We start from the raw sequence: 21,201 nt of genomic DNA on the forward strand, positions 1-21,201 counted from the left end.
TTATTATTCCCCTTTGAAAGGCCACCTGCTGTGGTTGAAAGCACATTGGATTTGGAGCCAGTGGCCTGGGTCCATGTCCCAATGACGCCTCTTGCCTGCTGGGTGACCTTTAGAAATCCATTAGAGATTGAACAGTGACATGTGGGAACAAAGAATAATCTAATTCATGAGATATTTTTTAGTTTTTGACTAATAGTTACTAGATGGAAAGTCCTTTTCACAGTGGTAATGTGAGATTACAGTACTATAATGTATACAAAAAGGCTAATAAACCATTGAAATGTGCATAATTACTAATATTACTACTGATCATCAGTAAGGCATTTTGAGGGTGGATGGGCAGGCGCCATTCTTTTTATTTTATAGTTGGAGAAAATGAAAGGCAGGGAAATTCCATAAAGGGGTCTGAGGTGAGTCAGTGGCTCAAAGCAGAAGTTGAAGCTCTAGATAGTATTACTCTTTTAAGGGTACCCTATGATGACTTTCTTAGTATTAGGTGACTAGAGATAGTTCAACAGATTATGGGAGCATTATCACAGCATCAGTTGGGCAGAAAGCTCAGCTCTGTAACACTACACCATTGCCCTGTGAGGTCAGGAAGGATGGTGGAAAACCTGAAACCGTCTCCCTTCAAAATCTTTTTCCTCCCCTCAAAAAATGTATTAATAGCCAAACTCTGGAAGACCAAGGTGACCTTTAGCAGGTGAATGGGTAAATAAACTGGTTCATCCAGATAACAGAATATTATTCAGTACCAAAAGAAATAAGCTATCAACCATGAAGAGACATGGAGGAAACTTAAATGCATGTCACTAACTGAAAGAAGCCAATCTGAGAAACTACATGCTTTATCTTGCCAACTATGTGAGATTCTGGAAATGGCAAAACCATGGAGACTGTGGTTGTCAGGGGATGGGAGTTGGGGAGAGGGATGAAAAGCCAGAGCACAGGGGATTTTTAAGATCATGAAACTCTTCTGTGTGAGACTATAATAGTGGATACATAGCATTATAAATGTGTACCAGCTCATAGAATCTGTAACACTAAGAATGAACCTTAGGGTAAACTAAGAACTTTGGGTGACATGTTGTAAGCTCATCAGTTGTAACAAATGTACCACTCTGGTAGGGCATTTTGATACTGGGGAAGGCAATGCATGAACCCCCGGGGACAGGAGGTATATGGGAAATCTCTGTACCCGTCACTCAATTTTGCTATGGCCCTAAAACTTCTCTTATAAAGTGAAGTCTATTTGAAAAAAAAAAAAAACATTAAATGTTTGAGTCTCTCTTCCCCACATTGCTATCATTCCCATTCTGTGGCTAAGAAACCAGGCTCAGCAAGTATCAGAGTACAACAGGCGACTCACAAACAGGAGTGCAACAGGTTTGAGGAAACCCAGCTCCATCCAAGTCACTTCTGCTGAGACATTAAATTCATTCATCTTGGACTTCAAGAAACTCACAGCACTGGATGGGGCAATCAAAATTTATACATGCAAAATGGAACATAATTCTGTGGTAACATACGCATGTGAGTAGGATCAAAACTGAATACAGTGAAATTTAATACTTAACATTGGAAAATAGAGGAAATGGTCAGTTGGATAGAGAACACAGTAAAATTTTGGTAAAGGCAGCATTCAGAAAAAGTTATCAGCCTTAATTCTCACTAATGTATTATAACTATTTATATTGCATTATTTCTGGTTCTAAACTATTTTCTGGAAGGGTAAAGTAAGTTATGGAGAGTGCCATTTTACTTTGGAATTTATATATGACACTCTCTATCAACTTTCACCCGCCCCTCACTTGACTTATAATTTTCCCTGTATTCTAAGCATTACATTTCCTTTGTAAGACTTTGAAGGTCTATGATGGTTTGTTGCCAGTGTTCAAGGATTTCATTCAAGGTTTTCTTTAAGGGAATTCCCATGGCTTTCCTCAGGACCACTTCTACTCTTAGTCAATTTTATTGTGTCTCTGCACCAAAATAGTGAGAGAATACGACACCTCTCAGGAGGTCTCCCAAATGCTGGCCCTTCTTTCCTTCTGACTGGTTGGTTCTGAGTGAAGACAGCTTGGTTCAGCTCTGACAACAGAGAGAAGATGTTGGACCCTGCACGAAATGAAAACAAGTTACCCTGAACCTGTCATACCTGGGCAATCGGTGCCTTCTGGACGGAAGAAAAGAGCCTTTAGTGGCTTCCCATTCTTGCTAATGGGAAACTGTTCCCAGGATGTAGACACTGTTCTCTCACCTAAGTGTTAATCCAAGGTGGAGCCCGCCTGCTGGTTTGATGTTGCCTCTGGCTTTGTTCAGTAGCTGTGGGACCTTTTTTTCTCTCATTTATTCATAATATTAGCCAAGTACTTTAATATCATGGATCCAGCATAAGCCTGCCTAGTTTCTTTTATTTTGTTAAAGATTTTATTTATTTATTTGACAGAAGGAGAGAGATCACAAGAAGGCAGAGAGAGAGGGGGAAGCAGGCTCCCCGCTGAGCAGAGAGCCTGATGCGGGGCTTGATCCCTGGACCCTGGGATCATGACCGAGCTAAAAGCAGAGGCTTTAACCCACTGAGCCACCCAGGTGCCCCAAGACTGCCTAGTTTTGAATTCAGGTTCTACCTACTAGTTAAATGACCCCGGCAACTTTCTGGGCACTCTTGTCTCCATCTGTCAAATGGGAGTAATAGCTCACCATCCTCACGGGAATTTTGTGAAACTAAATAGACTCATATGAAAAATGCTTAGAATATTTGGCTTACCTGCCCAGTCATTGATAACCCAGGAACAACTGAACACTAATTCTGTAGTCACATCAGGCCCTTGTTTGCTCCAAGTATCCCAGTAGCTTGGAATTACCTCCTGCTACTTCCATCTGTTAAAGCCTTTCTTGTATTTCAAGATCCAACTCAAATATGACTTCTTTCAAGTACTTCCTCTTTTGTGTACCTCAAGTTCTTGTACTGTAATAGCACTTATACTGTAATGCATAATGGCATAATGGCACTTATATACACCTAAGTATAAGTGTATGTAATTATACTTGTATGTACCTAAATAACTATATGTGTGTCAAGTGTGTCTATGATTGTGTGTTTGCATAGGTATGAATATTTATTTATATACTAATTTAATTACATGACTATCATATGCCGTGCACCCTGTTACTTGGGAGATACAGGATGAATATGACGTATTCCCTGACTTCAAGAATTGAACAGTATAGAAAGGAGATCTTTTAAAAGTAAAATATACTGGGGCGCCTGCGTGGCTCAGTCAGTTGCACATCCGTCTCTTGATTTCAGCTCCATTCATGATCTTGGGTCATGGGATTAAGCTACGTGGGGCTCTGCACCTAGCAGCAAAACTGCTTGAGATATTCTCTCTCACTCTGCCCTTCCCCCTGCTTGTACGCTCTCTCTCTAAAATTAATAAATAAAGTCTTTATAAAAAAATAAAATATCCTACGATAAATGCTGAAGTAATAATTTGGATGAGATACAAGAAATATCTACTCTTGTATATTAACACATACAAATACACACTAATACAGACATGTATTAATAAACAACCACTGAAATTTGAGGAAAAGCCAAAATTTTAAGACAATTACCAAAAGCTAATTTTATTTCAGAACCAATATCTTCTATAAGGATTAAAAGCAAATCATGATCTCATTTTTATATATTCAGGCAGAACCAAGCACTGCACCTCAAAATCTTGATCCCCGAGTACTGCATGGTTCTAAAGTTTTATTTTCTAACTTTCCCATTCTGATAGATAGCATCTCCTGCTTTCTGCTTCACTCCTAAACTCTTCACTCTCCTTTGATAGACTTTGTTGACTGAAATTATTCTCCGTAACCTACCTTTGCCATGTATTTCTTCAGGGTATTTTTTCCCCCTATTACACTTAACAGATGATAACCCGATGTCCCTTTTTCTGTGGAATATTGTATCCAGGAGTACAACTTGCCACAAATAGTTTTAGAAGAACTGATTTATCCAGGTTTAACTAAATAGAATAGGATTGTTACAATGTATTTATGCACAATTAAACTTACTTTGGAATAAACACTATGGTGGATTGACTTTACCTAGATTCTGTTATTTGACATTAAGAGTAAGAAAATAGCCAGTACTTATTTCAGTGCAAGCTAGATTTTTATGTTTTCTATAGCCATGTCTAAATGATTAAGGCATTACTTAGTATAAAGAACATGTATGCTATGATTACAGTTTGTAAAAATTAATTTGGTCTTTCTTTTTCTTCTTTCTTTGTATTTATCATCTATTTATTATCTCTTCTAATTGTGAACATGTATGAGAAATTATTTTCATCAGATGGTAAAGTTATTTCTTACATAACATGTGGGTAATTGTAACTCTAAATTAATCCTCTGTTCTGATAGCTTTGGTTATTTTACATATAATGAACATATATTTTAATTATTCTAACAAAATTTAGTCTGTTTAGCTTTGTTTGAAGATTTGCTTAATCCACCTTGGAGAAAACATGCATACTCCTTTATAACATGATAATACAGATTATAGGCACACTTTTAGGCTTGAGCATTTGTAGTATCTGGTTTTGGTGAGAATTTGAGAGAAGTGTTTGTGAGTTTCAGTATCTTTTCTCTTTAGAACAGTATTCTCTTACCATTATAATTATGTACAAAACACAGGATGTTTATGTACAGATATACATAATATTGTTTGGTTAAGCAGGTGTTCCTCAAATAGAATGATTTGTCATTACACACATGTGCATCTCTGGGCTTAAAAATAGCAATTTGTGTCTCCTACACCTTTTTTCTGTTAGATACTTGAAGATACTGATAATATAATCCATCCTTGATTTCAAATCCTTACCTCTGCCTTGAAATGGATTTGGAGTGAGACTTTAATATGGCTTTTCTTCTCCTTGACGCAAAGCTTTCAGTGGCTCTTAGTCCTTTTCACCCCCATCCCACTGGCTCCCTGTCGGGGGGCATAGAATTCTCTTTGCCTCCCTGGCTCTGGAATGGATGGAGCAGGTGGGCCAGGGCTGCCCCTCAGCCCTTCTGAGTCCAGCGGGATTCCCCATTCCTTGTCTTTAGTGGGAGAATGGTACACGGGATTAGCTGGATAGGCAGGAGACCCAGACCCCAGGATGTTTTCCGTGAAGCCAGGAGAGTCTTGAAAGGTAACAGAATATTTGTACGTTATGGTCATAAGAACCTGCATGACTTATAGGTCTTTGGGGAATCTGTATTCATTTTTATTAACTTTAATTATAGGAGCACTATAAAATTTTCTCATTCTGTGTTGCGTGAAAAATGCAGAAGTTAATTGCTCCTGACATTTAATTGGTTTATGCTTTTCTCTAACACAATCTTGAGCTGCAAGAGACAGGGAAAACTAGTTGGCATGTTTCTGCAATTGCCGAGGATTATACACCAAGAAATTCGTCTTTTCGTTAGTTCTAGCAGTGAATTACAAATGCAATTTCAGAAGTGTGGAGAGAGAAATAAAATCTGTGAGTCTACATTCTACATATGCTGAAAGACTGACAAGGGCTTCCCCGAATGCTTTGTCTGACATTGCCAGAATTTCTGAGATTTTTTCATAATCATTGTACAGATTTTTAAAAATGACATATTTTTATACCTTTGTGGACATGTCAGGTTGTTTACAGCCCTCTTACAAGCCATCTGGGCCCTTCATAACCTTTTCAGATATTTTGTCAAATATCACCCCATCTGGCATAAAAAGCATAAGGTGCCTGGCTGTTACCAATTAGAATATGTGATGGTTTGAGGAAGTTGGATTTCAATGTGGCACAGCGCCTCTGATTTCAAAAGTGGTGAGAATCTCTGGAAAGCATCCATCTCCTGTGATGTATTCTGAGTTCCAAGGGAGAAGTGATAAGCAAAGTACAAAAAGCCAATGCTAGTTTCCATTTGACATACAATTATGGAAAACGTACCATAAGCAAGACACCGTGCCAGCATTTCATGGTGTGCCAAGACAAAGGCGGCAGGGATTTGGTCCTCAAGGAGTTTGTAATCTAGAGGGGAGTGATGTCCTTATAAATGGTTGCTGAGTACAAGGCAGCCTGGTAAGTGCAGACCCTGGAGGAGGTGCAGAGGCAGAGATGGGTGAGAAGAGGAAGAATATGGAGGCGGGTGGTTAGGGAGACTGGTGCTGCCCCATTGCACAGCAGAACTGGACTGGTAGTGTGGGGACAGTTCTTTAAAGGTCAAGCCCTTTCTGGGGATAAAGCATCCATGCCTGCATTTTCTGTCCTTAGTTCTTCCCTTCTAGGTTTTACAGGACTTGAGAAAACTGATTAAGGACAAATGAACAAAAAAAAAGGTTAGATGCTATTTTTAGTTCATGACCTAAAAGTTTTTAAAAACGAAAATATTGTCAGAGGCTGAACACATTGGTCCAATTTTCTTTATTTTATTCATTAACTATTGCACAAGGTAGCACTCATACTACTGCAAGGTTAAAGAAGGAAAGCAAAATCCTAAATTCATCAGCCATTAGTTCTACAAGGGAATATATACCAACTAATGTCTCCTGAGAATGTAGTTCCTCTCTATGTTTATGTAGTGGAAGTGATTAGATCTCAGCACCTGGATGTCTCAGTCCATTAAGCACCTGCCTTCGGTTCAGGTCACCATCCCAGGGTCCTGGGATTGAGTCCTGCATTGGGATCCCTGCTCAGCAGGGAGTCTACTTCTCCCTCTGTCCCTCTCCCCAACTTGTGCTTGGTTTCTCTCTCTCTCTATCTCTTTTTCTCTCAGAAAGAAGGAAAGTAAAAAAGAAAGAAAGAAATAAAGAAGCAATTAGACCTCAAAATTAAATTAATAGCAGATGCAGTAGAGGTCATTAAAGTAGTGTAAGTCATGTCTGTCTAATGCTAGAGCAAGCTGGGTGGCACCTCTTTCAGGAGCTCACTAGAGGAAAAATATTGGTTGGGCTGAGTAGAGCAAGAGGAAACTTATGGACTGCTATTTGGGAGGGAATTTCCAAATGGAGCAAAGGTGCCTGAAACAGGAGGCAGGCCCAGGTCTTGGTCAGGATTAATGAAGAAAGTAATGCTGAGTCAAAGCACCAAGGTGAAGGGGTCACATAGATTGAAGAGGGTGGTGTAGACGTGAAGTCAAGAGCAACGGAACACAGGGCAAAGCCCAGACCTGGCACATGATTGCAAAGTTGAGCAGAGCCCTGTGATATTTCTGTTGAGAACAGCCAGACTGCTTGCCAGGATGTGTGGGCTGCTTAGGGATACATTGCCAGGGAGGCCAGGTTATCCTTGTTATCTTGTTCTTTAAAAGCATAAGGTCGAGAGGAGCATTTCTCGAACTATGGCCCATAGTTCCCCTGCATCAGAATACCAAAGTGTTTGTTAAAAATGCCAGCCCCGAGGTGCCTGGGTGGCTCAGTGGGTTAAAGCCTCTGTCTTTGGCTCAGGTCATGATCCTAGGGTCCTGGGATCAAGCCCATCAGGCTTTCTACTCGGCAGGGAGCCTGCTCCCCCCCACCCCGTCTCTCTGTCTGCCTCTTTGCCTACTTGTGATCTCTGTCTGTCAAATAAATAAAATCTTAAAAAGAAAAAAAAAAGCCCAGCCCCATGCCTGACTGGGTGCCTGGGGCTGCGATTTTAGACAGCTTCCCTGCTAGAATCTTGAGGATACTAGAGTTTGAATCTCTCATTCATATCATCGGATGAAATCAACACATGAAAATCAATGACCCAGACAAGGCCAGAAATACGACGTGAGAAATGATTGGGTCAGAGAGTAATTCAGTAGGAATTCAGGAGAAATAAAGATTAATTTGAGTTGAAGAGGTCAGAACACATTTGGAAATACGTGAAGAAGTTTATTCAGTGAAGAAATGAGAGCTTTTGGGAAGGAGGAAAGGCCTAAAATGACAACCCTGAAGAAGCAGTCAATGTGGCTTAATGGAAAAGGCCATGAACTTTGAAGTCTGAATCCCATTCTAGCTATTTCCTATTTATATAACCTTTGACAAGTTTACCATTCTGAATCTCCATTTTCTCACTTGGAAAGTGGGAACTGATAAGGGCTAATTTTTAAGGTTACTGTGAGGATTAAATGTAGTATGAAAACCATCTAGTGCTTAGTAAGTACTCAATATTTGTAATTTCCCCCATACCCAGGACTAATATTCTATGCATATAGATTTCAACTTAGTTTGGTTAGACTTGCAAATCAATGATTCCCTGAAGGTGAGGCTCCGAGTGCCAAGACAAAATGGATAAAAATTAGGTTTGAAGAGGATTGGGATTAGGAGGGAGAGGGTAGGAATCTGGTATGGGCAGAATAAACATGGTAGAAATATTTGAAGTCAATAAGAAGTTAAAGACTCTGATTCAGATCAATTTCTGCTCAGTGCTGCAGATTTGTAATCCCTGAAGTCAATGAATTCAGGGCTTGGTGTTGCTACACGTACTATGTTGCATTTTCATTGTATTGAATAGTGACTCTACAGTGCATTGGATAGCTCTCATATTAGTGCTATGATGTGAAATGAGGGAAGAGACACAATAGTTATTGAAACTGCTGTTTCTGTATCGTAAATTTCATGTTCTCATGCGCTACCACAGCTTTTCAATTTAAATGTTGAAGCAGATAGTCTGCGAAAGAGAGAAGGGGAGAGGGCAGAGATTCCTCTAAGGAACCATGGAGTCAATTCCAGGAAATGCCCAAATAAGGAACCAAAACAGGAAACGGGTGAGTGGCTGCCCTTATTGCCATTAAGGATGAGGGATTCTAAGTCAGGTTACTTTCCTAATGACAGCTGTGCATAGCGAAATACGACAGGTCGTTCTTCCCTAAATGTGAGCACTACAGAGGTTCCCAGAGTCCAGGTGCCAAAAGTCCTTTTGTTGTAATCCCTGCCCCAACCCTGGGACTTTCTTTTGAGGTCCGGTGTCCTTCTGGCACAGAGCATTATACCTGTTTGTACTTTCTTGGAGCCCACCGTGACAGAGGGAAGGAAATCAGGGTGTATTGGTGCCTGGGGTTTTATTGAATGTACTTTGAAGAGTTACCAAGTGGTTCTGGCAGGAGAACCATTCTTGATTAATCCCCCAGATTGGTGGTTTTATGCAGTTGTCATAAACAGAAGAGGGAGATCAACAGAGTGGTAAAAGTTTTCATTCAACCTGTGGGGCCTCTTTCCCTGCTGCCCCGTGATATTCCCTCTACTGTTTGTCAGGCCCTAGCTCTAATCCTGAGTACCCAAGGCCTCAGTGGGATCCCCCATGAGACCCTGCCAGCCATGAAAGGGCTAGGTGTTTCACAACATTGTGAAATATCTTCTCTGCATCAAATTTTTAACAAATTTGTATTATCACTTTTCATTACAGAAATAATTGGAAAACAGGAAAAATGGGAAAATCTTTATCAACATATTTATAATACATTTCTTATTTCAATGTAAATTTTTCTTCATAAGATTAAAAAGAAGCAAGGAATAAACATAAGATTAAAAAGAAGCAAGGAATAAACAAAAATATGAGTGAATGCATGAATGAATACACAGACACAATTACAAATGAATATTTGATTTCATGTCCTTAAAGTCCTAGTAAGCAATGTTTGGGCTAATTTGAGAAAAAAATAATTGACCTCATTTTGAGTAACAGTATTCTAATATATTTTCTCAAAAAGATGCAGAAATAATTCCAAGTCTTGTGACAATCTCATATGTAGGGATATTTGCTTATATCGGTCCCCTGAAAATCACATTAGAGCTGTCCCCTCTTTTTTATTGGTGCAGATTTCCAGACCACGGCCCAGAGCAGAGGCTGAACCACTTCTCTGTTTTCTTCTTCACACTTCACCTGTAAGATGAGAGTTGGGAAGGCTGTAGATAGCTCTGAAGTAAGGAAGGATGTAAAACCTGAAATGAGCATCCCTAATAAGATTGCTCACGTTCATTTCAGGATGCCACAAGTTCTTATCAGAATCACAATCCAGGGCACCTGGGTGGCTCAGTGGGTTAAGCCTCTGCCTTCGGCTCAGGCTCAGGTCATGATCTCAGGGTCCTGGGATCAAGCCCTGCATGGGGCTCTGTGCTCAGCAGAGAGCCTGCTCCTTCCTCTCTCTCTGCCTGCCTCTCTGTCTACTTGTGATCTGTGTCTGTGAAATAAATAAGTAAAATCTTAAAAAAAAAAAAAAAAAAGGAATCAATCCAGGCAAGTGTTCCATGAAGATGATGGAGAGCCACTGGGAGCCAGGCAGAAGAGAGAGGCAATGGAGCCCCATAATTAATAACTGGAACAATGGGGATATCCTGTAAAGTGCAATAATGAAGAAGGTAGAGAAGGATAGAAGGAAGTGAGCAGATAAAAGAGATAAGTGTATAAGGAAAGTCAACGGCCAATTCCAGACTAGTCTGCTTTCTAGTGCATCTCTTCGCTGCTGTTTGGAGTTTTTGCCTACGTGGTAGTAGGACCTTAAATTTGCAAACCTATGTTAGATAAGACAGAATTGAGCCACAAGGATGAGCCTCCTAGTGATATGAATTCATTTAACATGCTGAGTCATAAAAGTGAACGTTCATCTTGATCCTATGAATTTTCTAGGATGTGTGGATTTCTTCCTTCATTTATTCTATTAAAAATATGTATTTGGTACAGATATGCATAAAAACGCATGTGGTGCACAGACTCGAACCCCCTCGTGTATGAGTGCAGCTGATGAAATGGTTGAGTTGAATTCTTTGGAGCTCCTCCTGCTTCACATTCCCTCATGATGTTCTTTTCCCATTCCGGGGGGTAGGGGTGGGGGGAATCATTCTGTTAGTAGACAAGAGGGGATGAGAGAACAAATTCTGGTTAATAATAATAATAATAATACAATTAGTTTCTGCTTATACCTATGTGCCATGGGTTGTTTTTACAGCAGACTTCTGAAATCTCTCTTCCGCTGTGATGGTATATCGCATGGATGAGTAAGAGCTGCTTCTGAAAAGAAAAAAAAATCACTCACAGCAGGAAAGTTAAAGCAAAATGTATTTTGGGACTGAAACACAGTTCTTGAACATGTTTAAATTGAGACCTTCTTTTTTAATCTTTAAAAATGAGAACTTTTTGAAGAGAGTAATATGTTGCATCTTAAAAATCACCCTCTGGTAATGCTGTCAATGACAAGAGTGTTTTTCCCCCTGAGACCCTTTTTCTTATTCATCCTCTCTATAAGGTCCAGATGTGGCTCAGTGGGTGGTGAGAGTTCAGTAGATTTTTGTTCTGGGCTCCTTTATATATGTTGATGAACTTTTATGTGTATGTAAATTTGTTTGCTAATTTTATTAACTTTCTAATTGGATTTGAGTTGCATTGGAGCCCATTCTAGACAAATTAGCTTCACTACTAAGGACTATATATAAAAGACTACCATCTATTAAGCACTCACTGTGTATCAGATACTGATAACCCCTTGTGTTAGGTGCTATTTAGGACTAGTTTACAAATAAGGTGATAAGATAGGGCTGGGGGTAGGGGAAGAGGGAGGATTTGGAGCTGGGGCATTTGCCTCTACCCCAGAGCTGGTGACATAGCAGTGACTGAACAGACATCTTTCTAACTCTAAAGTTAATACTCCCCAACCACTAAACCATACTGTCTCACATCACTCCTAACCCCCATCCCTTCTCTATGGGATCAAGTTTGTAGGGAAAGGAGCAAGACTGTAGGAAGTTTACAGAAAGAGACAAGTATCAAAAAGGAAAATTCATGAATCGATTTACATGTGTTTAATGCGAATTTTAAAGAAAACATATGGAGTGAAGTAGGGCACTGTATTTCTCTCAGTGTTCAATGTTTTCCTACTTAAGATATGGGTAACCTGCTTTGAGGCATATAGAGTGATATTGGTGTTGGAGGCAAATCAGAGCTTGCCAGCTTCTAATCCATCACTTCAACTGTTAGCAGGTTGTAGGATCTGCCTAAGTCTATTTAAAAAATGACCACAGTATTTTCTGATGCAGGCAGGCTGGGTCCTTGGACCCAGAGAGGGACTTCCACGGGGTGAGTCTGCAAAAAGTGAAAGCAGAGTTTATTGAAGTTTTAGAGAGAGGGGGAGAGAGAGAGAGAGAGAGAGAGAGAGAGAGATTGAGATATGGGTAGAGTAGACTGTCCTGGAAACTTAGGAAAAGAGCAGGAGTCTCATCTTTGCTAAGCGTTTGGGGTTTTTATTGGTGATTGTGGTCTGGTGCATGTGTCTTCTTAGGCATCCAGGAACTGGTCAGAATAAGGACAGGGTCCAAGAGTCTTTCCTAAGTCACTCCTTCCCTAAAGCCAAGGTCCTTGATCTCAAGGTGTTTGTAGTCAATGGTCCTAGAGAAGGTTTATGATGACCCCAGCCAGTTACTCATTAGATGTTTATATGTTGTGCTGGAAGACTTCAGTGTTTATTTTATCTCTCTGTCCCTTACAAGGAGGACATAGGCTATTTACATTATAAGGCAAATATAGAGTGGGGTGGGGGTGCAGGTCCTAGCAAGAATAGAAGATGGAAAAGGAACAAAGGGCTTCCCCCGCCTCCATGGGGTCCCTTCAGTTTCCCTCTTTCATTTCTAAATTGTTCAAAGTCCTTACCAGGTTACCCATGCCAATTCATAATGGGAAAATAGATGGTGAGGAAATTGGAAGGCTTAGCATGACTGCCTAAATGGGATTATATCCAGACCTGTATGTGGAAAGATCCCTTCTGTACGTCAAACCCAAGATCATCGTCAACGTATCGTGTTTTTTATTTCTATTTTTTTCTCTTGCGTCTCTCATTATCTCTTATTTCCGGTTTCCCTTTTCTTCTCCTTTTTCTCCCTCACTACTCGGTTAGTGCTGATAAGTCCAGATGTTTCCAATATCAGAATGTTAAGAACCCACTAGCTTATACTAGGTTATAAAATAATATACTACCAAATTACATGTACTTCTGGCATTACCTCAGTTCTCTCCCAAGGGGAAGTGATGAAATAGGCAGCCAGAGGTGGCTAAACCAGGGTCTTCTTCTCTTTTTGCTTCTTCTGTCTTCATCAGATGGATCTCTGAATATTATAGGGCTCTAAATACCATGATGATCTATGGCTCCCTATGTTATACTGGTCCCTTTTCTAAATCAGAGCTAATGCTTGAATTGCAGAGAGTTCCAGTTGCTGTCTGCGGTGATTTTAAGTTTAGTGTTATAATGGAAACACTTTTGACCTCAGCTGCATCGTGTATCATTAGCAGGTTCTGTTTTCCATTGCACATACATTGACACACTTCGATTGCTATCCCAGAAAGAGAAGCAGAATCTTTGGAGGTAGGTCGCCTGAGTTTGAATTGCCGCTCCACAGGATAGCAATTGTGTGATTTGGGGCTTATGGAGCCTGATGTCCTTGTACATAAAAGGGAGATAATACTTATCCCCCATGGTCCCTGGGAGGATTTAATAAATGTTTATTGCCTATGCACATACAGTATAGTCAATAAAGGTTAATATTCTCCCTCACCATGTGGCTTCTGTTTCCTGGTATCAAATGTCACCCTAAACATTGGGCTTAAGATCTCCCACTTGTTATCTTAGTGAAGTTGTTCTCTTTATCTGCTTCATACAGAAGTACTCAACAATTTGTATTTCTCAGATTCATCTTAGAGATCATCTAGGATTAGAGTTAAGTTTTTTTTTTTTTTTTAAGATTTTATTTATTTGACAGAGAGATCACAAGTAGGCAGAGAGGCAGGCAGAGAGAGAGAGAGGGAAAAGCAGGCTCCCCGCTGAGCAGAGAGCCCTATGCGGGGCTTGATCCCAGGACCCTGAGATCATGACCTGAGCCGAAGGCAGTGGCTTAATCCACTGAGCCACCCAGGTGCCCCTAGAGTTAAGTTTTAAATGTACTTTTGAAATAGCATTTCATGAGCAGAGTGCTAGCCTGACTATTGCACTAATGCCCTATGGTGTTGGTAAAAAGGCTCTGTTCCCCAGCCCATCATGTAAACCACATTCATTTCCATTGTAAGAAGAACAGAGACGAAAGTAATAGCCAGGTTCCTTACCAAAGCTTGCTCTGTTGCAGGATTTCTTTTTTATCTGTATCATTTACTCCAACTTGACAGCTGGAGCTAACACTATGCCCCAGCTGACATCTTTGAGAATCTTCCTTTCTCTTTTGTAAACTTGAACATAAAGGTCATGGTAAAGGGGACCAGTGGGGACAGGGGACATATTTAGACTGAAGTGATGAACAGAAAATATGGTCAGTTTTATTCGTACCAAGAAAGAGTCTATGTTTTCTAAGAAATAAATCCCAACAGGAAAGTCAATAGTTTTCCAAACAAATCAATAACCAGACCAACAACCATCAACAAAAAATCCACAAGGTGAATATCTGTTTAATAGACCTTATAACATCTAACATCCACTGATAGTTTTGAGAAGGGATTTTGTTGTTGATCTGTTTTATTTAGACTTTTAAGAGGTCTGAGTTCGTAACATGTGAGTAGTGAGAGATCTGTAAATAGCTTGGTTCTTCTGGTATTTCATATTATATTTTCAAATGGCTTTTGGAATATAACATTATTTACCTGCTTTCAAAGAAACACAATTTGTAGATGAGGAACTACCTCTCACCATAATAATAATAAAAATATCCATTATGGTTAAAAATAATAACTAAGTTTTATTTAGAGCTTACTAGGTATCGGGCAGCATTCTAAATTCTTGACATGATTATCTCCCTTAATCCTGACAGTAATTCTATGATGTAGATGCTGGTTTTATTCACATTTTATAGATAGGGAAACTGAGTTTCTAAAATAGACCATAAAGCAAATTAATAGTGAATTTGATACCATAATCTAGTTCCCAAATATAAGTGTTTAACTGTTTCACTAAGTAGTTACAGATGAAAGGGAAATTGAAGATGATCTCATATCACCTCCTCATTATAAGAAAGCCAGGAGAGCTGAAGTGATTTGTCTAAGGTCACACATCCTTGTGACAGATTGAGGATGAGAACTCAGATCTACTCTTGCCCCTTAAGGTCAATGTATCCTTGGTCTTCTGTTCCACCCATGGTTATTTCTCCCTGGTCATTTTCTGTCAGTTTTTGAGAACTTCTTAAAAATGATGTTCTAAGAAAAAAGAAGGAAAGAGAAAAGGGAAGGAGCCAAGGAGGGAGGTGACAGAAGATGGAGACAGAGATGGGTTGGCAGTGGTGGGGTGGTGGTGGGGGGCAGGGGAGAGTGATAGAAGGCAGGAAGCAGAAAGAAAGGAAGAAAGAAAGATTCAGATTCAAGTCAGTTCCATCAAAGAAAATGTTAGGTTTACCTGGTGGAGGACCTGAGTCTGAGCCCTTCGACATGGCTTTATGATGAACCAAAGGTTGTGTGGCTGCGGATATTGAAGAGAAATACGCTCTTGTTCTAAGAAATAATTTGCTGTTAGGCGCGATTCCTTTTGTAAGGAACAACATTTGTGTTTATCAGTTAGTTCCCATAAGTCGCCTACTTATATCACGATGCCTTTACTCTGTTTTTCTCCATCTTCTCATAGTTCAGTGTCTTCTCCTCCTCCTGCAAATCAGGGAACAGAGGAGCTACTTTTTTTTTCCCATCTGGTAAAGCACTCAAAGTATTATCTCACACAGCTGATATGGAACCAAGAAGCAGACACTCAACCAAACCAGCTCTTGTTCATCCAAGTCACGTGTCTAGGACCCAATTGTCTTGGCTTCTTTGCTTCTGTCTTCATTCCCCTTGGCCTGGCACTGGAATGCTATGGCCCTTATCACTCACTGTTTAGAGTCAGCTTGGATTTCTCTCTTGTCTTTTTCCTCCACATCCCCTTCCTCTTCCCTCAGTTGTTTCTACCACCCTTTCCTCCCTGCATATGTATCAGCTCTCTCATTTATTTCCCTGAGAATATCCACTCTGCTGCCCTGCTAATAATGGCAGGTTGGTGAGTAGAACTGTGTTTACTTCAGATCATTTCCACAAACTTATTCTTTGACTCTTTGTGAAGATTTCAGAGAATGGGTTGGCAATATAAATGCAAGAAAAGTAGAAAAAAAATGTCTGTTTTTGTGCCATAGAAAATTAAGCAGAAAAAGAAACCAGTTTATTATAATTTAGAGGGAAATTCGAAGTTTTCTACATACATGGGAAAAATGGTCTTAGGCAGAGCTGAAAGCCCATGCACTTGACTTAGAAAAGATTTATATTTTAATGTGGAGGATTAAAGCCTAACAACAATAAACTATACACCTGTTTTTAGAGTGTAATGGAGGATTTAATCAAATGTGCTTTTAATTGAGCCATTTACTGATGCAAATTATTATTGTCATCATTAGCCTTATTGTTACCAAACTATTGCAGCGCATAAACTTGGTACTAGTTGTCACCAAACTACTGCAGAGTAAAAACCTGTGGGAGACAGAGGAAGCCACGATAATTAATTATAATTAAAAAAAAATCTTTATTTTGCTGAAATAAAGCACCAGAGTAACAAATGCTCTGGCTCTTCAATCATCAGGTATGCTATATCAATCCAACTATGTTGTTTCTTTATAATGCCTGGAAAGAGGCATGAAAACATCATGGGATGATGAGTGTATCATTGAACAATGGGGTTAACACTGAGTCTGTAAACCTAGGAAGGTGATGGAAGAGGCAGACAGCCTTTGAAATGGCCTGCTCTGAACTGTCCCTGTTTTAGAAGAGAAAAGGTTGCAGATAAGGAATACTTTCCAGTCTCTTCCTGCCATCATTGCCAACTCCTGTTTTCTCTTTGGCTTTTTAATCATGCTTTCTGAATGTCCCCATGCCTTTCTACATTTTTCTCACAAGAAGAGTGACTAATTTTCACCTGTGTCCTTGTGTTCGAGGCTCATCACTTCAGTGCCTTAGCCACTGCACCAAGCCCTTCCACACATTGTGTCATTTACTCATCATTCACCTGTGTGGTAGGTGTTACTATCTCCACCCTACAGTGAGGAAACTGAGGTGCAGGCAGATTTAATAAATTTCCCAAAGACACAGAACCAGTAAGTGACAAAGCTGGGATTCACACTGAGGGATGTATGAACCAGGAGCTGGGGCTCTTTCAAATATCATGCCTTTAACTTTCGAGGAAACAGCTGCTGCTTTTTAGGATGCTAATATAGCACTCTTAAAATTTGTTATTAGAGTGATAAGAGCATATTACTGAGATTTCACTATCAAAGTAATTTTTTAAAACTTCCTTTATTTGGTGGTGTGAGAACTTTCCCCATAATCAAATAAATTTACCATGGGTCTCTTTGAATTTATGGTTTATGTGCATTAAAAACGCATACCAACACAAGGCTCCTTTAATCTGTTTTGATCAACTAAGCCTAATCTAAAACACCAAATAGCTGTGGTTTTAGTCTCAAATTTCAGAATACTGTCATTCCATCAGAATAACATCCATCCAGATAGAGCTCACTTGTGACAAATCTTGATTTCATTCTGTCCAACCCCGTGCAGCATCGGTTTATTACCAGCAACTGTCGGAGATAGCTACATGTATTACTTTTGGGAATCCAAAAATAATTAAAACTTGGTTCCTGCACTTAAGAAGCTTATGGAGTAGAAAGAAAAGCAGATTTGGTTCAACCAGTCAAGAAGTGAGTAGGGTATTGGGGCTACGAAGAAATAATGACTTCTGGATGGGGCATGGGAGGATTTATAGGATTTGAGAGGTGGAGAAGGTATGCAAGAATATTTAGAGTGGAGGAAAAGATGCAAACTATGCAGAGCATAAAGTATATGTATAACACAGTCGACCCTTGATAAACATGAGTTTTAACTCTATAGGTCCACTTTTATATGAATTTTTAAAAAAATAAATATGGTACGATATTATAAATGTACTTCCCCTTCCTATGACATTCTTAATATCTTCTTTCCTCTAGCTTACTTTGTTGTAAGAATTTGGTTTATAATACATCTAACATACAAAGTAAGTGTTAATGAACTCTTTATATTCTTGGTAAGGCAATTCTTGTCAACATTAGGCTATTAGTAGTTAAGTTTTGGGGGGATCAAAAGTTGTACATGGGCTCTTGACTGCATGGGAGGTCAGTGCCCCTAACCTTTATGTTGTTCAAGCGTCCATTGTATACATGGAACAAAAGTTATACCTGAAAAGGTGGGCTGGGGCCACCCTGGAGTCAAAGTGCTTCTTGAGCTCCCAGAAGAAGCCCCAACTTAATTCACCAGGTAGCAAAGATCCTAGAGGTTTTTAGGGATGAGAGTAATAAGAATACATCTCTTAGAAACATAATGCTGGGGCGCCTGGCTGGCTCAGTGGGTTAAAGCCTCTGCCTTCGGCTCAGGTCATGATCCCAGGGTCCTGGGATCGAGCCCCGATCGGGCTCTCTGCTGGGCGGGGAGCCTGCTTCCTCCTCTCTCTCTGCCTGTCTCTCTGCCTACTTGTGATCTCTGTCTGTCAAATAAATAAATAAAATCTTAAAACAAAAACAAAAACCATAATGCTAATAGCAGAATGAAAGGAAAATGAAAATGTAAAAGGGGCAAAGGTGGGAGACTGGTCAGGGGTAGATGTAATATATTCCTGGACTAAAACAGCAGTGGTGAGGGAGATGAGAAGGTATGCCCGTAGCATGCTTTAAAAGTAAAATTAAAAAAAAATACTTTGACTAATTGGACGTGAGATGTCAGGTTGGGGGGCGGTGCAGGGGAGTCAAATGTGACTCTGAGATTCTTGACTGATGATTGTGGGAAGAGATAGCTGGGGACAGTGAGCAAGCCTAGTAGGAGATGAATATTAGGAGCTTGGATGCACTGGATGCATGAATGGTAGGTGGTTGGATGCGTTGGGTTGAGGTGGGAGTCTGCGGAGGATGATAGTAAGATTCTCCATTAATTCTCATCTCTAATGCATAATGCAGGTGACAAAGAGGAACCGTGCCATAAGCCAGGCTATGTGTGTACCTTCTCAGTTGTACAATATCCAATAGGGCATCTTCAATTAGAAAGGAGCACTGTTGTTCAGGAAGAAATAAAACAATCCTGAAAGAACCCATATAGTGAATTTAGTGACAGGGAAAACACTTTCTCATAATTAACCTTTGCACAGAGGACACGCCAGGCTGTAGTGAGAGTGCCGCTGCTTCAACTGGACACTTTGGAGCCCTTTCTATGAACCTTGTTGGTCATCTTGGAATGCCAAATTCCTTTTAGAATTTAGAAATTACTTATTCATGTGGTTTCATCAGCATGAGTGGTTTAGGTTCATCCCATAAAACTAGGGGAATCAGCCCACCCGAAGGTGGACACATGCTGAAGTCCATCTTTGAAAGACAGGTTGACTTGCAATTGATATTCTAGACTGGTGGCTTTCAGTGTGCTCTGGGGACCAGCAGCACCACAGAACTTGTTAGAAATACCCATTCCAGCCTCCTACTCTAAACCTCCTAAATCAGAAATCTAAGTCAGTTATGCTTGGGAAATCTGAAACCAGAAATGCTGGGGATGGGACCCAGCAAGATGTATTTTTTATAAGTTCTCCAGAAAACTTTAATGCTTGCTTAAGTCTGTGAACCACTGCTCTCTACCTAAAGGTAAAAATTGGTGGGGGAAAAAAAAAATGTATGTGACAGGAACCACAAAAGGAGAGGGAAGAGAACTTCAAAGAAAGTCAGGATTCACTTTCTGTGTGAACAATGAATGAACATTCTTTGGGGCCATGTGATTATGTTCCCATCTTCTTCAATACCCATTCAATATTCGTTGAGATGTGTTTGTTTCTGTTTGTTTGCTTTTTGTTGTTTATTTTAAATGTTTGTTGAAAATTCAAGGGACTTAGCTAGGTATGGAATATTTAAAAGAAAAAACTCATTTGTGTTCTAAAAAAAAAAAAAAAGAGTCATCCTAAAGCTAAATACTGTGGTTTCAGAGAATTAGAGAAGTCTGGCTGTTCATGGTTCAAAGGCCAGTTGAGAAGCCCACTGAGCACTCCCGCAGGAGGCTTGGTGCAAAGGCATGGCTCTGCTCAGCCTGACCGCACATCCTGAATTCCTGGGCTCACAGTCTTCCCAGGACAGAATCCTATCTTCGCAACTACCACCCATGAGACGTCTCACCATTGCAAGCCGGGTAACAGAAACATCAAGCCCCATTTGATTCATTTCATGCTGCCCATTCTCGTTGGAGGGGGGATAGCATTCAGTCCCTCCATCTGTCTCGCTTCAGGATCCCTTGGAGCTCGGCTAGAGAAATCATCCCTCAGACTCTGACATCTTTGAAACCCAAGTGCATTTCAGGAAAGTGCCGGAAATGTCAGAACTGCCTCTGCTGATTCCTCTTTCTCCTATTTTATCTCTAGCACACCCCTTGTTGGACTGTTTACCACTTTTTATCTCCTCTCCCTGACAGCATTTTTTTTTTTTTTTTTTTGTTGCCCAAGCTTTGAAAGCATCACTGTCCCTTTCTGTTGCCCTGTCCTTAGATCCCTGGCTTGCATTGACCACTGCTTATCTTCAGCGTCCTGCACGTGTCTTGTTGCTTCTTTAATAATGCATCGCTCGCTCCCGTGATCAGGAGCGGAGAGGCCCAGCTCTGGCCACCGAAGCTAGAGGTTTATCCTACTGACGTGGGTCTCCTTTGATGTACGAGGACATTTGTGGCTCAGCGGCAGATTTTTTAGCTTCTTTGATGTGTGCTCCCTATTCCTATTCCATGTACACGGTGTCCCTTTATATTCAAGGGGAACCGAATAAAGCAATGTCCCTCCTGCTTCTCACATCTAATTTTTGCCTAAACGCCCTCTCTGATGCTATTAGCGTCAGGGAGCCGTTCTTTCGACAATATGTAATATAATTTCACTAAAGAAAAATAATATCAGACAGGCTGACTGCAGTCATTCCTAAGGTCTTGGGCGGCTTTTTATCTCTCCCCTTTGCCTCATGTTGCATTTACATAAATGGTTCTTTATTGCAAGGAGAACTGGCTGAGGATAAAAACAAGTCAAGTTCTGAAAGAGGTTTAATGCTTGATAATCACTTATGTACATTATGATTAAATATACTATTAATCTACTTTTCTCTTAAGCTATGTAGTCAACACCAGGTACTGAGTGGATTTGTTTCAAAGCCTATAGTGTGCGGGTGCGCCGTCAGAACTCACCTGTGGGTTACACTTT

The 21,201-nt window shown here is 40.2% G+C and overlaps 1 protein-coding gene across 3 annotated transcripts in view; it reads left to right on the forward strand.

Annotated features, from left to right (window-relative positions):
• Positions 1 to 21,201, forward strand: part of DCC (DCC netrin 1 receptor) — a 1,143,668-nt gene that overhangs the window by 67,494 nt on the left and 1,054,973 nt on the right. The gene's annotated exons all lie outside the window — the stretch shown is intronic.

Source organism: Mustela putorius, unplaced genomic scaffold (genome assembly GCF_011764305.1).
Source record: "Mustela putorius furo isolate JIRA1106 unplaced genomic scaffold, ASM1176430v1.1 tig00003858_pilon_pilon_pilon, whole genome shotgun sequence".
Lineage (NCBI taxonomy): Eukaryota > Metazoa > Chordata > Mammalia > Carnivora > Mustelidae > Mustela > Mustela putorius.